At 39.6% G+C, this 23,532-nt stretch overlaps 1 protein-coding gene and 1 long non-coding RNA gene across 3 annotated transcripts in view; one reads left to right on the forward strand and one right to left on the reverse strand.

Moving 5' to 3' along the window:
• Positions 1 to 1,785: 1,785 nt before the first annotated feature.
• The window catches only part of EYA1 (EYA transcriptional coactivator and phosphatase 1), a 419,064-nt gene continuing 397,317 nt past the window's right edge, over positions 1,786 to 23,532 (forward strand). Inside the window, exon 1 of the mRNA XM_077876586.1 lies at positions 1,786 to 2,244. The gene's annotated coding sequence lies outside the window, so the exon portion shown is untranslated. The remainder of the gene's footprint in view (positions 2,245 to 23,532) is intronic.
• The window catches only part of LOC144300512 (uncharacterized), a 57,254-nt gene continuing 37,037 nt past the window's right edge, over positions 3,316 to 23,532 (reverse strand). Inside the window, exons 4-5 of one of the 2 annotated variants that reach the window (XR_013367177.1) lie at positions 4,611 to 4,816; positions 3,316 to 3,645 (exon numbers count right to left, since the gene is read on the reverse strand). This is a non-coding gene — a long non-coding RNA (uncharacterized LOC144300512). Of the gene's footprint in view, positions 3,646 to 4,610; positions 4,817 to 23,009; positions 23,267 to 23,532 lie in introns of those variants that run through there. The other variant, XR_013367179.1, reaches the window with a different exon arrangement.

Here is a 23,532-nt window from a genome sequence, read left to right on the forward strand (position 1 = left end):
AACATGGCAGAGGGGAATACTTAGAGTGACAGAAATTTTAATATACCAACCTGCATCCCCTATACCTTAGATCTGGCTTAGAGGAGATCTCATGCATGTATGTCCCTATGCACACATCTAGGATAAATTCAGTGCAGGGTGAGAAGCAGTGGATGCTAAGTACTAGACCTCCTTGGCTCAGACCCATGGCTCAGACAGCAGGAGATGTTGGCACTGCCCATCAGTAGATGGGGCTAGGTGCTGTAGGATAGAGGCCAGAAACACAGACCTCTCCACAAAGACCTGAGAGAAACAGAGGCAACGTTCAGACATCCAGACATCTTTTCCTGAGGTTGGTGAGGAACAAAGTCCTTGAGAGAGGAGAAAGGTCAATAACAAGTTTGTCCTTCCCAGTGACTAAGTCTAAACCTTGAACTGATGATTTGCCCTAAAGTATCTCTACTCCAAACCACAATGACTGAATTGATCTGAACTGGACAGCTTCAGTTATTTCTACTATAGATTGGGCATTAACCACAATGGTGACACATATGAGAAGATACAGTGTTGGCGTTTTACAAAAATACTGTAGAATAAACCCATCTTCCACCACACCTTATTGGCATTTTGCAAGGACCCCTACTGAAAGCACTCTCACCTTTTTTCATATTTTACAATTAGTTATTCATGTAGGTATTTCCCCCTTACTAAATCCTAGCAAGGCCTATATTTTATACATCTTTTTGTAGCACCAACCCTGTTCATAGTAGGTGCTCAGTAAATGTGGATATTTATCAAACTGAGTTGGGTGGGGTTTTTTTCCCTAAATTAAAATGTCAGTGTTTTTTTTTTTTTCCTAAGGATAAATGTATTCTCTATTTTGCAATAATTTCAGAGCTAAAGGGATATCAGCGATCCTTAATTTTATTTTATCATGTATTTTCTCTTTTTTTTTTTTTTTTTTTTTTTTTTTTATTGGTGTTCAATTTACTAACATACAGAATAACACCCAGTGCCCGTCACCCATTCACTCCCACCCCCCGCCCTCCTCCCCTTCTACCACCCCTAGTTCGTTTCCCAGAGTTAGCAGTCTTTATGTTCTGTCTCCCTTTCTGATATTTCCCACACATTTCTTCTCCCTTCCCTTATTTTCCCTTTCACTATTATTTATATTCCCCAAATGAATGAGAACATATAATGTTTGTCCTTCTCCGACTGACTTACTTCACTCAGCATAATACCCTCCAGTTCCATCCACGTTGAAGCAAATGGTGGGTATTTGTCATTTCTAATAGCTGAGTAATATTCCATTGTATACATAAACCACCTCTTCTTTATCCATTCATCTTTCGTTGGACACCGAGGCTCCTTCCACAGTTTGGCTGTATTTTCTAATAGCCAAATTGTTCAGGTATGTGTGCATGCACATACATATATAGTGATGATATAACATGACTCATAAATGGCTTGGTTGTTCCTAAATTAGCCAGAGGCCTTCACCGCACGGGCCATGGCCATGGTCTTGTCTTCTGCTAGGGTATTTGGGCAGTAGTGACTTTATCCTTTGGGTATCCATGCTTCTCCAGAAGTAGGCGTATGCCTGGCTCTCTTTTCACGCAGCCGACTGTGTTTAGGTTGCTGCCAGCCCCTACCTACTAAACTTCCATTGAGCTGTCAAAGTAGTTTTATCGTGCATGGCTAGATCATTTTTTTTCCCCTGCCATGTTAAAATTAACCCAGAACTCATCATCGCATAAAGTCGCTGAATTGTTCTTTCCAATAGACATTACCTCTTACTTAACAGCCTTGTTTTTACCCTCCTGAAATTGCAGTGTCTGGCATCCAGAGATACGAGCTGCATGAATGCAGGACAACACAGGCACACAAGTCTCAGCACTGCAGAGTGGCTGCGGGCCCCACGATTCCATCTGACCCAAGGACCCATAAGTACCTCTCGGAAAGAGAATCTGCGGACCAAACACACTGGGAAGATTAGCGGGATGGCGATGGACCCTTGAGGGTGCCATGACATTGCAGAGAATGGCATCCAGTGCTGCTTCCCCCCCTCTGGTACCTTCCCATTCTTGGTGACTTTTGCCTTACTACCAATTCTGCATGCTGATGCAGTGCCCTTGCTCCTTTTGCTGACACTGGTCATTCTTCTTTTAAACTGTTCTCCACGATACTTGACTGCATCCTGAGAAGCATTATCCCGCTCCAAAGGACTTGTCTCCTACTTACTGAAGGTGGTCTCAGGCTACTCTGGTGAGTACCATTCTGACTTCCCTTTAACTTAACTAACTCTCTCCCTGGATACTAATGAGGTGTCTGAAAGTGCTAACTCTGTTGTCTTAGCTTGCTAATTGCCTTCTTCAAAACATAAGAGATTTCATGACCCACTGTGTCACCTCTGCCCTTTGACCTATTCCGATGACACCTATAAGCATTCATGCAAGAATGTACATATGTGTACCAAATAGCCTGAGATATTATCACATTTTGGTGGACTACTCTCAACACCTGTTAATGGATTTTCTTTTTTTTTTTTACTCTGGTTGGCTAAAACGTGAATTTTTGGACAACTGAAAAATATTGAGCCTTTGTAATCTAAAATGCAGTGTCCTTATAAAAAGCTTCCTGACATTTAAACTATAATAACTTGAGTTTAAAATGCACAATAAAGATGATGTTTATACAGAATGTAAAACATATTTTTTAAAGTTTAGGACCACATTACCCAACTTTGCACACCATATTCTTATTTCAGATTCTATTACAAAAGATGACTACCACACATGGGTAAGTTAGTTTGCCCCCTTGGCTTCTAGAATTTAAGTACAGGCCAGCTGTGAGAAGAAAATTCACTGCTTACAAACAGGAAGATGCAGATGGTTTATATCATACCTATAACCTAAATTATTAAAGTTAAAATATTTAAAACAGCACCTGGACCTTATAAAAATTCTATGTTATAGATGGATTCCAAACTGTTTAGCAATAACAATCATAATGGCTTATATAATTTTCTAAGAAATTTTCTTTTAAAATTAAATGACTGTTTGATGCTTCTCAAAGTTGATTTGTGGGTAGGGTTCTAGTCTGAGAAAAATCTGCTTTTATTTTTGAGTGATAGCAACATGAAAGAAACATTTTTTTACCTCCTTTGCTGTTTTTCTTTAAAATTGCTCAAAAACATCTAAACGCTGAACACCAGGCAGTTCTTGTAGGTAGAGCTTGATGAGAAAAGCAAATTGGAAAAAGGTCTCCAAGATTCAGTGAATTGGTTTGAAAATGCCAGACTACATGCATGAAATAGAAGATTGTATTAGCTGAAACAATACTATAAGATTTTTGCCCAGTTTATTACAGTAAATAAAAAAGTTCGCCACCAACAGTTCCTCCCTAGATACAAATGCAAAACAATCAATCTAGATAACTGGTTAATTTGGACTTTGAAAACATTAAACGAACATTTGATTGAAATGGTTATTGGGCAAATTCTTTACAATGTCTTTCAGGCTTTGTCCATGCCCAGTAGGTCAGGAATCTTGTGTAGAGAAAAACTGCAGGGCAACCAGTAACTGAGGGAGGTAAGGATGCATGTTACCCTGAGCTCAGACTCTTCAGTTCCAGGAGTACGGGCCCCAGCAGAGGTACTTGCAAAATCTGAAGAGAAAACAGAGATATGTGCCATGGGATTCACTCGATGCCAGTTAGTTTCTTTTGCATAGTTTTACTTTGATTTTGCCAAATTCACATTACAGAGACTTTGAAATAAGTGAGGAAAGAGTTGATAGGAAATAGTTCTGACCAATTAATTTTCAAAAAGGTATTTTAGTTAGTTTTTGATTTTGTTCATAACCCTTTATATAACAGAGTTTTTATTTCTTGTTTAGGATTGTTTAGGGTCTCGTGGTCATAATTCTGGATTTCAGTTCTCTTTCAAAACACCTAAGTGTGTTTGAAATGTAGGTGATTAGGCTGAACATGGCCTTCAGGGTATAGGCTGGGAGGCATTTTGGTTTAGCTTTGCTTTTACATCTTGTTCCCTTCTTTCCTTTAAAAATGGATTAAGGTGTACGATTATATGACGCTCTCCAAAAATATTATTTATTTGTACATAGTATATCAATGCATCAATTGTATAGATAGCATAATCAGTTTTACCAACATTTTGTTGAATTTGACAAATCACATTCAACCTATTAAAGGCAGTGGTTAAGACTCCAAGCTAAAAATACACAAAATCTGGAAAATACCTAAGTTAGAATTCTGCTGCCAATGTTTGCACAGATACAGTAGGCACACAGAGAATATGGACGTATCACTGAAGATTTTTGTTTATGTTTGCCTAAAATATTGACTGCAAAAGAGTTTAGGATAAAGTGAGCAGCATGACAATGATGCATTCTTCTGATCAGAGATCAGACTGCTATTCCATTTGCAGAGCTACTGATTGAAGACAACCAGCCTATCTTGATAGGCAGAGAGTGGTAGACTTGAGGTTGAATTTCCCCCGTGTTCCTCTGCTTCTTTCAGCATCATTCATCTTATAAACATTGAGAACTTGCTGAATGCCAGACAAGTGCCGGGCACTAGAAATGCAAGGTTAAAAAAGACATCATTCCTACCTTCCAGAACTTAGAGTGGTGCTGCAGGAAGAAAGGGCAAACTGCGGCAGCCCGGGTGGCTCAGCGGTTTAGCGCCACCTTCAGCCCAGGGCCTGATCCTGGAGACCCAGGATCGAGTCCCACGTCAGGGTCCCTGCATGGAGCCTGCTTCTCCCTCTGCCTGTGTCTCTGCCTGTCTCTCTCTCTCTCTCATAAACAAATAAAATCTTAAAAAAAAAAAAACCAAAAAAACAAAAAAAAGAAAGGGCAAACTGGTAAATAAATGCAGGCAAATGGATAGATTACACTGAATAAGTGAGCTCAGATTGACTTGGTGAGCACACACACACACACACACACACACACACACAAATCTGCCTCTAACTCTAAGCTTCTTGCACACACTAACTGTGCCCTTTAAAATGTGAATCCGGTCACATCATTACAACCACTCACCCCTGATTAAAATCCTTGTACAGTTCTCTACTCCTTTGAGGCTGAAAACAAAGCACCTTAGTACAACTGCCTACAGGAGTGTCATCACCCAGCTCTGGTGTCCCTCTTCACTCTCTGGTTCCAGCCATGCAGGCTTATGATTCTTCTGAAGAGATGTAACTTATATACCATAAAAATCACACTTCGCCTGTTTTAATTGTGGAATTAAAAAAACTCTAGTTTATCACCACAGTCTGAATTTAAAACATTTCCGTCACCCTAAAAGGAAATTTCATATCTGTTTATCGTCAATCGTCAGTCCCAATCCCCACCCCTGCCCTGGGTAATCCTTAATCTACTATCTATCTTTATAGATTTGCCTTTTCTGGACATTTCATATAATTATATAATATGCGTTCTTTTGTGATTGGCTTCTTTCACTGCACAGTATGTTTTTGAGGTTTATCCATGTTATAAACATATATCAGTACTCTGTCTCTCTTTATTTTAGGATAGTATTCTGTTGTATGGATTGACCATGCTTTGTCTATCCATCCCTCAGTGGATGGACATTTGGTTGTGTCTATTTGGGGGATATGATGAAAAATGCTACTATGAACATTCACATACAAGTCTTTGTGTGGACATATATTTCACTGTTTCTGGGTCGATACCTAGGAGTGGAATTGCTGGATCATATAGTAAGTCTATGTTTAACTTTTTATGAAAAATGATTTTCCAAAGTAATTCGCAATTTCCACAGTTTCATATACTCCTGTTAATATATAATGTATATTGGTTCCAATATATAAAGGTTCCAAGTTTTCTACATCCTTGTCAATGCTTGTTCATACCTGCCTATTATAGCCATCCGTAGGCTATAAAGTGGTATCTCATTGTGGTTTTGACTTGCATTTCCCTAATAACTAATAAAGTTGGACATCTTTTCATATGTTTATTGGACATTTGCACCTCTTCTTCAGAGAAATATTTATCCAAATCATTGACCCACTTTATTTGGGTTGTCTTTTCGTTCTTGAGTTTTCAGACTTCTTTATATATTCTGGCTGCAAGTCACATATCAAATATATGATTTGTAAATATTTTTTCCTATTCTGTGGGTTGTCTTTTCACTTTCTTCATGATGTCTTTTGAAGTACAGAAGGCTTTAATTTTTATTAAGTCCAGCTTATCTATTTTTTTTATTCTACGTGTATGCTTTTGCTTTGATGTTGTGTCTAAGAAATTGGTGTCCAACCCAACTCTGCTCCTGGATGTAAACCTCTCCCCCCTCCCCCCATGCCAGCCTTTGTACATGGTATTCCTTCAGCATAGAACACTCTTTTGTTCCCCTGCTTCTCACCTGTTAATTTGAATCTACCCTTCGGCACTCAGCACAAACATTAGCTATTCAGAGAAGTCTTCCCTGACCTCTCCCTTCTACAGCACTGACACAGGTACAGCTTTTTCTTTGTTTGAATAATTGTTTTATGAATACTTCTCCCTCCTACTACACCTTAAGCTTCTCAAAAATTTGACCTATTTTTGCTTACTATTATATCCCCATACCTAAAAACTCCTCTTGGCACATAGGAAGTACTCAATATTTGTTGAAAAAAGAGTATATAACAAAGGAATGAAGTCTTAGGCTTCATTAAGAAGTTGTCATTTGAACTGGATACTGAAAGATGAGGTGCAGGGGTTTTGCAGGCAAAAAGGCAGGACAGAGAACTGCTGGGTGAAAGGATAGATACATACAGAGGAGTTAGGAAATGGTAAAGAACAGTGAAGGAGGCTGGCATGATGAGAAGTTCACTAAAGACAAATCATGGTGTGTGTGTGCATGCAAGTGTGGAGGTCTATGCCACTGAGCAGCTGACAGTAGAAGATCACAGATGGGGTGAGATGTTCAGATATATGTAGGACACTGGTAGCAGTCAGAGAAATGGGGGGCTGGGGCAGGAGGAGCCAATAGACCGTGAGATCTGCACAGAGACCATGCAATATTCTACTACTGCCTTCTCTCTCTCATCCTGGCATTTTGGGATGCATTTTGGGATGGAAGGTGTTGTACCTCCTAGGAGTTACGCTTTGCAAAAAACAGAGTCAAAGAGAAGAATCCAAAAAGAGTCAACCCTAATGATGGAATGATGTCAAACACCAGAGCCCCTGTTTAGGGGAGACAGGAGCCCCTGTTTAGCAAGCCCTCCATATCATTTGGATTATGACCTGTACGGAACAGGGTGCAGCCCTAGGGAGGAGCAAGAATTCCTGTGTTATTCTAGATTCATCATTCATTCAGTATTCAACTCCGCAAACCATGCAGTTCACAAATGGCAAACTAGACATATTTTAACATGGGAACAAGATTCCTCTAGCCCATCTAATAAAGAACCACAGAAATGCTAAGAAAGTTGAGTTGTGGTAGCTAAACTGCACGAACTAAATTACTCTTCCAAAAGACTGTCTAGGGGCACCTGAGTGGCTCAGTTAGTAAAGCACCTGACTCCTGATTTCAGCTCAGGTCATGATCTCGGGGTCGAGGGGCTAGCCCCTGGCCAGGCTCCAAGCTCAGAGTGGGTTTGGATTGGGATTCTCTTTCTCCCTCTCCCTCTGACAGCCCACCTCCCTACTCGTGCTCTGTCTCTAAAATAAATAAATAAAATCTTAAGGGGTGCCTGGTGGCTCAGTCAGTTGAGTGTCTGCTTTAGGCTCAGGTCATGATTTCAGGGTCCTGGGATCAAGCCCCCAGCTGGGCTCCCTAATCAGCAGGAAGCCTGCTTCTCCTTTTCTCTCTGTAGCATCCCCTGCTTATACTCTTACATTCTCTATGTCAAATAAATAAATAAAACCTTAAGAAAAAATATATAAGACCTTAAAAAAAGAGAGACTGTCAAATGGCAGTGTGTAGAATACTTTGAGGTATCACGTATTTCTACTCTCCCTTTTTTCCTTTTTGATCACATATAAGAAAAAGTTGTGAAGTTTATAGTTTCAGTAAAATGAAAAAGATTGTGTTTGTAAAATATTTCATCATTTCTGTTTTTACTCTGGCAAAAATCTTTTAAGTTTACCTTCTTAAATTGGATCTTCTTGGCTCATTGCAACGATTTATTTATGTTTTTGTTGTTTCTATTGGCATTTCAAAGATTGGATTTTTAAGGTGCTTAACATAAAATAAATTCACACACTGATAAGTTTGGAACCTAGCAAAATTTGAAAACCACATGTTCGCAATGAAACAGGGAGAACTCTGAAATTCACAAATCCAAGTGAAACTTAGGATGAAACCAGAAATATTGCAGAAATGTCTCTGTGTTCAAGAGTTTGAGTCTGTGTGCGTTGGTCTGCCCTCTTTCACTTATGTGATGGAAAATACCAAAAGCTACAAAATGAAGTCGTATGGAGAAATAAGCCTGGAATTAAAGATTCCCATCTAGCCTCTAAATATCCTTTCTGGTTATTGTTCTTGTTGCCTATCTTATTCCACACTTCATGACATTATTTTCCCCTAAAAATTAAATGCCAAACTCTACCCTCTCTTCAATTTATCAGCTAATTTGGGTGGTGTGGAACAGAAGCTTTGCTAATAATATCTCTGCAACGAAGTTTATTTCTGTGTTTTCTTTTGATTTGTATTGACCTGACTTATTTGTTCAATTTTTGTTTCAGATAAATATTCCTGCAGATCTTTGCAGGTTTGCATTAAAGAAAAAATAATGCTCTCTAGACATTTTTCTGGGCCTGAGAGTTCATAAATTGTAGGCTGGCATTTTTAGCCTTAATATATGGTAAAAATAAGTTTGTGTTGATATTTTGGTCGTGATTTAAAACTACTGTCTCTTATTTTTAACATTGATAAATGAGTCCTTTTATTTTCCTTCATTCCAGTTTATTTCATATGCATGCAGTTTAAAAGGCAAGACATGCATTTTCCATTCTGGCCACTTGAGGGAATCAGACTTTAGAAATGGCAGATAATTTAGATCATTATTTCAAAAGGTAGGAGAATAAATATTTATTTGTTGACAAAATGGTTCTTGTGTCACTTAGACATCATGAAGATCACAGAACTCAAGTTCTGAGATAAATTACTCTTTATATACTCTATATCCAGGTGGAAAAGAGGAATTGCTGATGAATGGGAGTCCGGGGAGGTACTAAGTGAGGGCCCCACACACAATTTATGATCAGCACTCTTGGACTTCAGAATGATTAATACCGTCAATTCTCACTGGAATAAGAGCTGTTTTAGCCCAGGAGAGGACTGTATATTACTGTTTATAGAAGCAGATAACATCAAAGTAACCCATGGCTTGTGTTAAGCAAATACAAAATTCTGGGTCAACGCAAATTAATCCTAAAGGAGTAAAGGAAAGTTCTTAATGACTGTGAGATCTATACATTATCACTTTTCATTCAAGTGGTGGAAAATGGTTAGACCTATTGATGAGATTTGCAACTGGTCTCCTTTACTGCATTGTGCTAACAGCTGCATAATAACATATTCTCTGATAAAGAGCCTTATTATCTATACATCTGTAGTTTGTTAATGAAGTGTAGAAGTCTATGCAATTTTAAAATTACATTCGGGAGCTTCTGGACCATTTTCATATTATGTTTCACAACAAGAATGCAGCAAATCATATTATACTTTATATATTCTTACACTTTAAGTGGTCGTGTGGATGGATGAATTAAAGACTGTTCTCTTATCTACATTATACAAAACAGATGTTATTTCAAGGGCATATCATAAAGAGATTTTTTTTTTCCAAATGATGTTACTCGGTGAGTAACAATATATCCCTTTGATTTTAGGAAGATGGGAAATTTGTAAACAAAAGGAAAATATATGTAGATATTAATATTTAAGTGCTGTATGAACACATTCTAAAAAAACATTTTGGGGATTTTGAGTGCAATTCAAAGGAACTGTGGATAAAGTAAGTTCCTCAACAAACATTTTTATATTTCTCTTCCTGTATAGTTGTTTTTCACTTTAACACGTCTTTATTCCCAAATTCTTAATTATTTCATGGCCCCATTTGGGTTAGGTCACATATCCATCTTACTATTTCCAAATGAATTATGGAACGCCAAGCCTTTTCAGATAAGCATAGTAATAAATTAAAATTTATTAAAATCAGCTTCACGTCCTCTGCCTGACATGAAGTATATAAAGTAGAGTTTCCCTTTTTTCCCCCTACTGCTTCAAGTCATACCAATTTCAAAAAGGTAGGAATCTGATGGACTTGAAATTCACATCCTTTCTCTTCTTGTTCGGATGTTGCTAAAAGTTGCAATAGATAATTGGCAGACTAAATAATTTGCTAATTACTTAATCCAATCCCTAATAGAGTAAATTGATTTCCTTTGGAAAACACTTACTCATAGGAAAAATAAATTAGTCAAATGAAATTACTCTGTAGTAAAGTTTTTAAATTATTTTAATACTTAAAGATTATTTTACGTAAGTCGGTGGCTTAAACTCAGATTCCTAAAATTGGTATTTGACCATAACTTGTATTATATAATTTAGAGCAAGACGATTATCTTAGTCTAAATGATACCAAGAGAAATTATATTATCCCAATGAGTGTTCCTATGACATTTTTATTATTCAGTGTTTACTGAGTTGTGTGTATTTCTGACAAGTCATGTAAAATTAGGACTCACTTTGTTCTACCTAATTATGAAATAGTACAGGCTTAACCACCCTGAATTTGAGCATTCCAAAACTAGTCTTTAAAGTGCTGACTGCTCACGCTTAAAATAGCTGCATGCATTACAGAATCGTGAATGTGTGCCATTTCTGAAGTGATTTTCTTGAAAACTTAAGTCATAACGTAAAAGATGTTATCGCATTCAATTGTTTACATTCTTTCTCTCCTAGGCCACATTTTTAACGTCATGATCCAAATGCTTTATAGGTGCCCCTAATGATTGGCAAACAACCAATCAGCGTGGACAACCAAATCCAGTGACGTCTTTCTGACAAAAAGTGTTACTGTTACATGAGCAGGCTCTTTGTATACCATTTTTATTTGTCAAAGCAAGTCACTTTTCTGGACTTTCGAAATGGCATCTTCCCAACCAGGGCAGATAGAACCCCATTTAACAGATGAGAACCCTGAGTCCCAGTGGTCCAAAGTTAAGCCTGAGTCACAGAGTCCAGGGTCAAACAGCAAATTATGCTGCTTCAGGAACGGTGTCCAGGTATTTTGACACCTAGTCAGGGATTCTTTTTCTAAGCCAGTTGCCCAAATGATTCGCACAGTTTTAGTGAATTTATTTCCAAAAGCTCTGCTTGCTTGAGTAACAGATTATTTCAACATGTCTATAAATATCATTCATATTAGGTAATAGACAGCCGTTGGGATTCTGATTTGGCTGCAATCGTTGTTGATAAAAACCCCTGATAAAGATGCTGCCCCAGAAATAGTAACCAGTGTAGTAGACTATGAGGATGTGACGTTTTTTGTTTTGTTTTACTGCCATTTTATATTCAGGGAAGAAAGGAATTCCTCCAATATGTACCAATTTTCTTAAACAAAACTTTGTAAACTGTGTATTTATATACGTGTTTACTTCCAGTGTAGGTTTCTAAGCTAGTATCTTTAAGTAAGCAGTAGCACTTTACCTTTCAGCTGTGACATGGTAATGAATTAGCTCAACTTTTGTCCAGCGTGTCTTCCATTATCCTGCTCCCCCCCCACACACACACAATCTAATACCTTATATTTTCCTACTTCTTATAAGGGGTAATAAAGACAGTGCTCCTTGACTGGAATAGCATAGGATGCCAGCATGCTGTTTATTACGATGTTTATTCCACCCCCATTAGAATTTGCAACTGTCCCTTTCCTTGGGTTCTTATCAGTCATTTTAACGGTACCAGCCACTTGGGCTACCCTATCCATTGAGTTTATAGTGACTGTAAATCTATTAAGCCACAATTTGCACATAATAAAATGAAACAGCGAGTAGTTAAATGAAAGGCTCAATTCTGAGCCGCCGAACATTTTCCAGGAAAAGTCATTGAAACTGCTCCTGCTACTGCTCTCTGCCTTTGAGAAATTCAATCATGCTGATTGAGGAAACCTGGAGAGAGCTGGCTGTTCCTTCCTCCTGCTCATAATTGCCCTGTAGACCATTTAATCATCTGTAGATGAAACAAAGCTGGTGCTGTACAGGGCCGGAAACAAAGGCATGTGCTTATCAATTGCTTCCTCCCCACCCTGCAGAGCCAGCACCCATCCCTGAGCCGACCTGCCGTCGGGCGGGGGAGCTGCAGGCAGACTGGATCTTCCGGTTGTCAGTGCGGTGGCCTTCCTGAATGCCTTTATTTTATTACAGTAAAGCACACACCAGCCAAGTTTTTAAGAGCTGAGTTCAGAGCAGAGAATGAAGTCTTTCTACTTGCTGGAGAATGCAGATGGGCATAGATATACCAGCAAGACAAGAACTTGCCAGGTACTGACTTGACAAGAAGAAATTAGAGAAATCCTGGCATCGACCGTGCAAAACAAAGTGACCAGGAATGGCCATCTGCAAATAAATTTCACTGCAAGCGTGACACATACCTCTACTACAGATATTATCCGTAACATAAACAACCAGGTGCTATGTGTGCATATTTTGGTACATCCCCCTGAAAGCTTAATTTTTTTTTTTTTTTTTTTGCATTAGCAGCCGGTTTCACTGCCCCATGTTGGTGGGTGACCCTGGCCCCTAGCACACAGAAGGTCTGGTCAGGAACCACATGCCCAGTTTTATTAAGTAAGAAAAGAAGACAGGCTGGCAAGTGGAGACATTGAGAACCAGAAAACCTGATACATCATACTAATTGACTTGGAATATTAGCTCTGTGTAGAGCCACAAAATGCCTTTCCTCCTGGGTATAGACAATTTGGCCAACACCTTAAGCCCCATAGGTAACTCTGCGAGGCTGTCATAAACTGTGATACCTAATTTTAAGCATAAAGTGGGATGGACATTTTGTTTACCAAAGAATTCCATAAAGAATAGTTACAGTTTGGAGCTGTCCATTTGATTACTACAAAAACAATCTTTTTCATGTTTTTCGTTTTTAAGGTCTTCTTGTCAGTAGGAAATTCGTAGGGGATTTTAATTCTAAAAAAAAAAAGAAAACACTCACTTCTGGCTAATGTGTGCCAATTAAGTTCTATTCATCGAATCAACAGTTTTCTGTTACCTGTTCCTTCAGGTAGAACAGAGTCTGATAGCCCTGCTCTTTCCCAGGCTTCTGTGCAAGGACCTTTGCTGCCTGCAAACAGTAGGGACACCTGTTTTCTGAGCAGGGAAGGCCAGCATCTGAAATCTTAGGAATGGGGCTGCTTTTGAAAAAGGGGTGCTTGATAAGGCAGCCACTGTGATAGGCAGCGGAAATTTGATAATGAAAGGAGATGCTTAATAGATTAATCTGGTGTGATTTGCCAAAACACAGGGTTTTCTGGAAGATTATCCACACTCGCAATAGGAAGCCCTTTGTTTTGTGAAAGTCTCCACTTATCATTGTATTCTTTATCTCAATAAGAAACATAATGGTTTACTTGTTTACATGCATGGTAGATATATTCAGAGCTGGGCTGTGGGGCTGTGAACTCCCTTTCATTTGAAATGTTTCCAGCATGCAGGTTATTAGCTGAGGGGGAACAAGCAGTTGGACACATATAAAATTTAAATCTGCCTTGCTTAGATTGGCAGAAAGGACTGTTATTTCATCCACTGGGAAAAAGGTTTTATTTCCTGCTCAAATACTTTCGGAGGAAAATCACAAGCTCATTTGTAGCCATCATATATGAATGTGTATATATTTTTAGAGCTTAAGTGGTCTGTCTACAGAAATGGACTTCTTGCTGTCAACCGGTTATTTTCCACTAATTTCAATTATTTCATTAGCTTGTCTTACTCCTTCTGTTTTGTTCAACTTACCATAAAGTGTGACTTCTGCCTTTACATTATTTACATTGACCGTGTGGTTCAAATCTAGCCCTTGATGCATCTTGAACAATACTGCTTTGGTTTCTGCAATTGATTTTTAAATATCTCACATATCCGGCAGGACAGGACTTCCAAAGCTCAGTGCTCCTACTCTGAAAATAAACAAAAGCATCCCCACGGTTGAACACAACTTGATTAAAGCTCTCACAGCTTTTTTTTTTTTTTCTTTAAGTAATCCTCTCTATTGACAGAACTCTTTTTTTGTTGTTGTTCTCTTACAAAATAAAGCTTGCCAGAGGAAATAAATATCTGTGCATCATTTTTTGCACAGATACAGAGTTTTATATGCCATGCTCCCAGCATCTCCCTGCTGAGGTTCAAATGATTACATCTCTGATCTTTAGTAAGAACAACTAACACATATTAGCTGGTTATAACATGCCAAGCCATTGTGCAGGGGACTTTTTAGGTTGTTTTTTTTTTTTTTTTTTTTTTTTTTTAATGTAATCCTCACAACAATTACTCTCCCCTTTACAGGTGAAAATGAATGTGAAAAGGTCAGTAATTGCCTAGGGTTGCAATCCAACAGCAACAAAATGAGGACTTGAACCTAGGTGCTTGACCATCTGGAGAGTGTGTTTCTGGCGACTCCATTTCTTTTCTTCTTGGATCACTTGACTTTCCTTGTTATTCAATATTTAAGGAAACTGAGAGTGAGGTAGGGGGTGGTTATTTTTTATATAAGTGTGTGAAGAAGAAATTATTTCCAACAAGAAAGTTTGGGAGGCACGTAGCATACATAACCCACTGCTTTTCTCTGCTGCTTTTTTGGCTGCCGTGGGAGACTTTAGGCCACTGAATGACCTTTGCCAGGAAGAGTCATCACATCATATGAGCAAGAAGGAGAGACAGAAGGATATAGAAATGTATGAAGGAAAGATGGGGGTGAAAATCTGATAAACCTATCAAAAGACAATGAATCTCCAAAGAATTGTCTGTCTAGACCAACTGATGGCTACAAACAACAGTTGCTGGCTCGTGCAACTGAAAATGGATCCAGTGCTGGGAAAATTTACCCCCAGGTAACACATGGCACCATTTGAAAAATGGCATTGTGCCTTCTTCAAATACATTTAGAAGATGAAAGCGCTGGAAATCTAGTCTTCACATTTATAGTTTTTGTTTCATATTTTACAGTTGGTTGAGGCACATATGGCTTCTCTGTCTTTCGTTTCCAGCCCTCTAGTTAACCTAAATTGGGGCTATTCTTATTGAAAAATAACTTTTCACTGGGGGGGCAGCTAAAGCTATATCACATACTTTGGAATTGCAGTCAACTGGTCAAACTTAAGCCTATGATTTCATCTTTCAAATGCTTTCTAAGATGGTCCCTAATTAACATATTTGCCTCAGAGTAGTATCGTTACATATTTTCATTTATTCAGCATTTGATTTCATTTTATATATGTGTAAAACTAATTTGACCCATTTTGATCAGTCTAAGAGCAGTAACTGTCCATCATTTCGGTATCTCGTGTAGAACATATTTTCAGTTTATTTATGTAAGGAATATGCCTCCTCTCAGTTGTGTTTCTGAATGGAAACGTATGGCTGCATGACCAGACCTGAAAACCGTGGTATTTCCTTTTCATAGATGTTAAAACACCATGAATAAGCAGGATTCCTCACCATCAAGCACCTTCATGGTTAATTAAATCTCTGCAGAGACACATAGAAGACTCGTGTCTCTGTGGTACAGTAATGGAGTCCCAGGGATAAACACAGGAACGAAATTGCTTGTTGGGCTTGGAATGTTTTCACTAGAAGCTGACTACTTCAAATAACTTTTTTTTGTTGACTCTAATTATTTACGTCGACTGGAATGATTTTATTTTCAGGAATAGCAATAGTCCTTTATCCTCCAAAATATTTTAGCAATGGGGAGTCCCAGATGAAAAAAATTAACATGAACAGTCACATTAAGTTCTGGCTGCAGATTTATAGAAAGCTTTGAATCACATTAAAATCTCCACTTTATAAACTTTTCTACTCAGTTTTAGTATCGAGTACAAGCCATGTGAGGTAGGATTATATTTGTGCCTTGAGCATTCAGGTCATTCTGTCTAGAGCAATATCTTATTTTCTTCCCTTATTATTATTGTCATGTTATTATTTATAATGTTTATTGTTTCAATTATTTCTTAAATTTTGCTTTTTTGCTACAAATGTGCTTCCCCCACCCCCTGCTTTTTTTCTGTATAATAGACTGTCAGTTTTCTACAGAAGGATCACATCCTACCACACACACATTCTCCACAGCTTTCCCTGGGAAAATACACATCAACGTACTAAATATTTCTCAAATCTCCCTCTTGAATATATCTCTTCCACCATCAGTCTTATTCATTCTTCCTCATTTTTCACTGTGGCCACTGTAGCCCCTGCCTCATTTACTGCATCTACACCAGCCTCCTCCAGTCCGTTTTCCATGTTGCAATCCGAGGAGGTGTTCTAACAGCGCAAATCTGATCACCATTTTGTTTAAAACCCTTGAAGGCTTTCCATGACTCCCAGGATCAAGCCAAATCCCTCTAACCTGGTACAAACCCCAGCAGCCCCTTCTCCTGCTACCCTCTTGCTTTTTTCCTGCACGCCAGGGACACCGGCCTTCTTTCAGCACCTTGAGATCACTGTCTTTGTCCTCCTGCACGGATTCTGCACATGCTCTTCTGTCAGCCTGGAATGGTCTTCCTTCTTCCTGTCACCTTCCTCGGAGAAGCTTCCCTTAACTTCTCTGATTCAATCACCCCTTTGTATGACCTCTCTGAGCCCTGGGAACCCCTATTGCACCAGTACCTTTATACTAACTTATGTGTCTCTCTCTTCCCTATTGGAGGTAAACCCCGACATTATCACTAGGATATGACCTCCCTATTGTCCTTATATAGCAGGCACTCAATAAAGACATATTAAACAATGAATTAATAGATTGAAAAATTAAATGCAGATTTTGCTAGGATATTTGAGTTAAGTTGCAAGTTAAATGAAACAACCTAAGCTGACAACTCTTTTCAGCACCAAGAATGAGACCGGTCTCATCTCACAGGTAGTGCTATCTGAGGCATAGTCAACAGATGGTGGAATAAGAGAGAGCAAATCTTCCTCTTGCACACCAACCTAGAGCTTGGGATCCCCACTGATGATATCTGTGTGAGGCAGGTTTATCATCAGCCCTTCTCAGGGATGTATCTTGCTGCTCTCAGCCCATAGGTCTCCAGAGCACACACTACACCTTCTAAATATGTAAACACCAGCATTGTGTTATCAGGTGAGCAAGCATAAAAAATTGCTTTAAGAAATAGTGTTCTGCCATCTTATTTATTCAACAAATTGGTTCTGTGCACACTGTGTGCCTTGCGATGAAGTTGATGCCCAAGAATGGTGAACTTTAGGAGAAAAAAATAATGTTATTGACAGTTGCAGTGAAGGCAAGGAAAAAAAGTCCTCAGCACCACTGAGAAGACTATAAGCCGGGATGAAAAAATCTTGATACCACCAAGGACATAAGTTTATTTACCCAAGGCTGCCAAGAGACTTGAGAAAGCCAAGCCCAATCAAGAAGTGATCAGCAAGACAGTGTGGTACTGGCACAAAAACAGACACATGGGTCAATGGAACAGAATAGAGAACCCACAAATGGGCCCTCAACTCTATGGTCAACTAATATTCAGCAAAACAGGAAAGACTATCCACTGGAAAAAGGACAGTCTCTTCAATAAATGGTGCTGGGAAAACTGAACAGCCACATGCCAAAGAATGAAACTGGACCATTCTTTTACACCAGACACAAAGATAAACTCTAAATGATTGAAAGATCTAAATGTGAGACAAGAATCCATCAGAATCCTAGAGGAGAACACAGGCAACAGCCTTTTTGAACTTGGCCAGAGCAACTTCTTGCAAGATACATCTATGAAGGCAAGGGAAACAAAAGCAAAACTGAACTATTGGGACTTCATCAAGATAAAAAGCTTCTGCAAGGCAAAAGAAACAGTCAACAAAACTAAAAGACAACCTACAGAATGGGAGAAGATATTTGCAAATGACCTATCAGATAAAGGGCTAGTACCCAAGATCTATAAAGAACTTATCAAACTCAACAAATGATCCAATCATGAAATGGGCAGAGGACATGAACAGAAATTTCTCCAAAGAAGACATAGACATGGTCAACAAGCACATGAGAAAATGCACTGCGTCACTGGCCATCAGGGAAATACAAATCAAAACCACAATGAGATACCACCTCACACCACTGAGAACAGCGAAAACTAACAAGACAGGAAACAACAAATGTTGGAGAGGATGCGGAGAAAGGGAAACGTTCTTCCTTGTTGGTGGTGATGCAAACTGGTGCAGCCACTCTGGAAAACTGTGTGGAGGTTCTTCAAGAAGTTAAAAATGGAGCTACTCTATGACCCAGCAATTGAACTACTGGGTATTTACCCCAAAGATACTGATGTGGTGAAACACTGGGACACTTGCACCTCAGTGTTCATAGCAGTAATGTCCACAATAACCAAACTGTGTGAAGGAGCCATGATGTCCTTCAGCAGATGAATGGATAAGGAAGATGTGGTGTATATATATACAATGAAGTATCAATCAGCCATCAGAAGAGACGAATACCCACCGTTTGATTTGACATGGATGGAACTGGAGGGTTTTATGCTGAGTGAAATAAGTCAATCGGAGAAGGACAATCATCATATGATTTCACTCACACATAGAATATAAGAAACAGTGAAAGGGATTATAAGGGAAAGGAGGGGAACTGGGTGGGAAAAATTAGAGAGGGAGACAAACCATGAGAAACTCTTAACTCTGGGAAACAAACAAAGGGTTGCGGAAGGGGAGATGGGTTGGGGGGATGGGGTAACTGGGTGACAGGCACTGAGGAGAGCACCTGATGGGATGAGCACTAGGTGTTATACTGTATGTTGGCAAATTGAATTTAAATTTTAAAAATGTAAAAGAATTAAAAAAGAAGTCTTATCCTCAGCCATTCCACCAATGAGCTGCTATAATGACAACCCATTAAGACTAGGGGAGACAGGGGATCCCTGGGTGGCTTAGCTGTTTAGCACCTGCCTTCGGCCCAGGGCATGATTCTGGAGACCCAGGATTGAGTGCCGCATTGGGCTCCCTGCATGGAGCCTGCTTCTCCCTCTGCCTGTGTCTCTACCTCTCTCTCTCTCTGTGTGTCTCTGATGAATAAATAAATAGACTTGGGGTAGACAGCTATTCAACAATCTCAAGGTGTTCCAGGCCCTGTGCTCAGGTCAGAATTTCTGCCCTCAAGATCCTTGTTATCAACCAAGGCGGTCTGAAAGATGAAAGACTTTTCTCATACTAAGAGTTGGAGAACTGAAAGAATTCTTCACAGAGGAAATTACCCTTGAGCCAAACCTTACAGGGAGAGTAGAGTTCACCAGGTAAAGTCAGGGATGAAGAACATCTCAGGCAGAGGAAAGAGCTTGACCCAGAACAGGAAGATGCAAGACTAAGGCAAATCCAGAGAGCTGAAGCTCATTCATTGTAGCTGAAGTTGCGTGTGGAGAACGGGTCAATGAAGGAGTTAAAAAGATGCTGCTCATTATCCATAGTGGATCAAGGATGGGAAGAATAGCTGTTGTCCTTCCTACGTGGTGTCCATGTGGTGTCCACATGGTGTCTTTTCTCTTCAGGTAATCTGCCCTCTAGTGACCCTTCTTGCAACTTGCAGGGTTGCAACATCCGCCCTTCTGTCACACAGTGATGGAGCATTATGTGACAATGGAAATGGACAATCTTGAGCTCCTACTATTAGCATATTAGTTTTGTATTGTTGTATTTGCAATTTGTAATTTGCAATTACCAAAATTTAGCTGTTTAAACAACAAAAATGTATTATCTCACAATTTCTCTAGGTCTGTATGGCTGTATTCTCTGCTCAGGGTCTCACTGGGATGAAATCGGTGTCAGCCAGTGCTGCTGTTCTCATTTGAGCCTCTGGGTTCTCTTTCAAGTTCATGATTATTGGAAGAACTCATCACTTTGGATTGGCCAGAATGACATCCCCATTTCTTTACTCCCTCTCAGGCAGGGGACACTCTCTAGAAACCACACATAGCTCTTGCCTCCCAGCCCCTTGATCTTCAAGCCAGCAGGCATGCTTCAGATCCTTCTCATGCCTTGGGTCTCTGACTTCTTTTTTACCAACTGGAAAACACTCCCTCCTTTTTAAAGGGCTCGTGTGATTTGGTTCAGCCCATCCAGATAATCTGCTTATTTTATGAGCATATAACATAACCAAAATATGGGAGTATAATCCATCCTATTCATAGAGATTATGAATATAACAGGGCAGGCAATCTTGGGAATGTTAGAATCTTCTAATTCTGCCTACCACAAGGAGCCACTACAATGGCTATGATTCAGCTTTTTGTAAACGAGAATGCAGTGACAATAAAAAGGCCCCTTGAAACTACCACCCACCCCCTAACCTTTACCCCACTGGCCTACCACCCCTAACACTGAAGTTCTTCTACAGATGTTATTTCTCTTCTAGGTTAACTAACAAACCAAAGGACACTGTGTGTAGGCGCTACCTACTGACCAAAAGGAAAAGGAAGACAATAGCTGGAGGATCCTTCTGCTCCAGTTCTTTCATATGGGCATATTCTCATGCACTGGTCTGTTGGAATCACTGGTTACTAACTGGGATACTCTAGGAGAAGGTTGTTACTTTTCACTGTCATGTTCATCACCCTTCTTCTGGCAAGCAGTCTTAATTTCCTTTGGGGAACTACCCCTGTCTCTAAGTCTGTGGGACTTGGGTGGAAATAATCCCCTGCCTAGTAATCAGGGGGATGTTGGACCCAGACCTGCCTGTGAGGATACAACAACTCTTTGGCCACAATGATTTCCCCATGGATGTGCATTTAACCCAGACTGAGTCAACTAGTACCAACAAGTCCCAAATTTTCACTAGAACTCTCTGGAAAAAAAAGAGCTCTCTTTTATTGGTGCTGGAATGCCTCAAGCAGAGTTTCTTAACTTCCAACACTATTGGCATCTTGGGCCCAAAAATATTTTGTTGAGGGAAAAGGTTGTGCACTGTAGGGCATTTTGCAGCATCCCTAGCTTCTATCTACTAGATGTCAGTAGCCATCCCCACCCCCATTCCCAGTTGCAACGACCAAAAATGTCTCCACAAATTGTCAGATGTCCCTTAGAGGGCAAATTCACAAACTATGGAGAACTTCTGACTTAGAGCTACTTGCGTCCCTCTTGCCACCAGGAGGAGAGAGTCTGCTTGAGAGTCAAACCAATATAGAAAACAGACCTGTAACATGTTGGGGAACAAACTTTTTTTTTCCTTTTTAAAGCTTTTATTTATTTATTCATGAGAGACACACAGAGAAGCAGAGACATAGGCAAAGGGAGAAGAAGCAAGATCCCTGTGGGGAGCCGGATGCGGGACTCGATCCTAGGAACCTGGGATCACCACCTGAGCCAAAGGCAGACGCTCAACCACTGAGCCATCCAGATGCCCCAATGAACAAATTCTGATGACACCAGTTGAACACTTTTGAATCTTTTCTTATGGGATATACCATAGACTTTTTAGTTATATACAACAATATATTCCTTTCTTTGCTTAAGCCTATTTGATTTAGGGTTTGTTTGTTTTTTTAACTAAATCAGGCACTTTGGATGACATATAGCCTGGGAAAAAAGAGGCCAAAACATGGATTTCAATCCATCCAATTCTAGTAATAGGAGTCTAGGTCAAATGCATAGGAAAATGAGCTTCTTAGAGGAAAAGTGTATAGAACTAAATGATAAACTTCATCAAATTCATAATGCTGTCTTTTCCTTGCCTAGAACACTTCACTTCAAATTTGTCCTCATAGTCAAATAAGTAGTAATTTCCTGACTGATGGCCATCATAAGCCTCTGAAAGAAGCTTCCCAAAGAGGTACTAAAAAGTGTATTTAGTAGGACTTTTTCAAGTGCAATTTAGAGAAGCCAAACCCAAATTAGCTGAAAGAAATGATATTTAACCTCTCTCTCTCTCTCTCTCTCTCTCTCTCACATACACACACACACACACACACACACATACACACAAAGGCCAGGGAGACCTAGACATGGAGCTGGCCCAAGAGTAACTGAAACCATTCTCCTTACTTTCCTCCAATCTCTGCTATTCCCTGAACATCAATTTATACCTCCCTTGATGCAAAATAGCTTCTTAAGATGACACAAAACATAGCTACCAATGGCTCCCAGTATTCTGTCCCCAGGCCATAAAAGAGGGACCTCCCACATTTCTTAAGGTATATACCTTAAGTTCCATCATTTTAGCCCAGTGAACAGACTTGGAGCTGGTACCTTTTCTTGGATCAATCAACTGTGGCCATTGGGTAGGCTACCTCGATGGGCCGTGTGCCTCCTCTCCCTAACTAGTGCTGTGGGGTTATATAAGGACAAAACCAACCCCTGTAGTAACCATGTGGACTGGGTCAGGGGGTGTTCCTGGAAAAAGTAGGAAGGAGCATTGAGCCATCATTTTGGAAGGAGGGCACTCAAAGGAATATTATTTGAAACTTTTTCCTTGAAGTCCAAGCAATTAATATTAGGTCTTGCTATACTTATATTGTTTCTTCGAGGTTACTTTAGTTCAGTCCATTAGCAACTTAGATAGGGCATAATGATCCTAAGATGCATAGCCCTGTGAAACAAAATGAAAAAGAAAAGAAAAAGGCTTCCCTGAACACAGCAGAGCCGCATTAATGGTGGCCTTGTTCAATAAAGCTTATAGATATAACTGATAGGACTCAGCCCAGACATTGAAAGTGGTATCTATAGCAGGTCCAGATATCAGAGCCTCACGGCCTTTTTGGAAAGATCCATTGTTTGTAGATCTTTAGTGGGATCTGGATCTTGGTGCCCTGTTGATGCCAGAGTCTGTCTACTTGCTTCCCAAAGGACTTGCTGGATTGTTGGATGCAGTACAAATTCCCCATGTATTAATGCAGTTGAGAAACGTTGACATGTTCTTTTTTTAAATTTTTATTTTTTGTAAACCCAATTACACAATGGCTGGGGCGAGAGTGCAGGAGGAGAGGGGAGGCTGGAGGAGCTGCTGGCCTAACAGAATGCTCCAGTTTTCCACAGAAAAGAACAAATCCTCCGTAAACCCACAAGCTGATTCACATCTTCTTGACCTTACAAAGATAACCAGAAGGGAAATTTTTATTTGATGAGTTCTGAGCCCTGGTCCTGAAAACTCATTAGTATCTTGAAGAAAGAAAGGGTGGGGGGGAACCCTCAGCTATTCCACTTATTCTTACTACTTGCACATAGGTCAACAAGGGTGGTTAGAAAACTTGTAAACTACAAAGCAGCAATTACTAAATATTTTCTCTGCAAGAACAAATGAGCTTGACGAGGATTCTAGCCTAAACTAGAGCCAAAAGAAATTTTTAAAAGC

This window comes from Canis aureus, chromosome 28 (genome assembly GCF_053574225.1).
Source record: "Canis aureus isolate CA01 chromosome 28, VMU_Caureus_v.1.0, whole genome shotgun sequence".
Classification (NCBI taxonomy): Eukaryota; Metazoa; Chordata; class Mammalia; order Carnivora; family Canidae; genus Canis; species Canis aureus.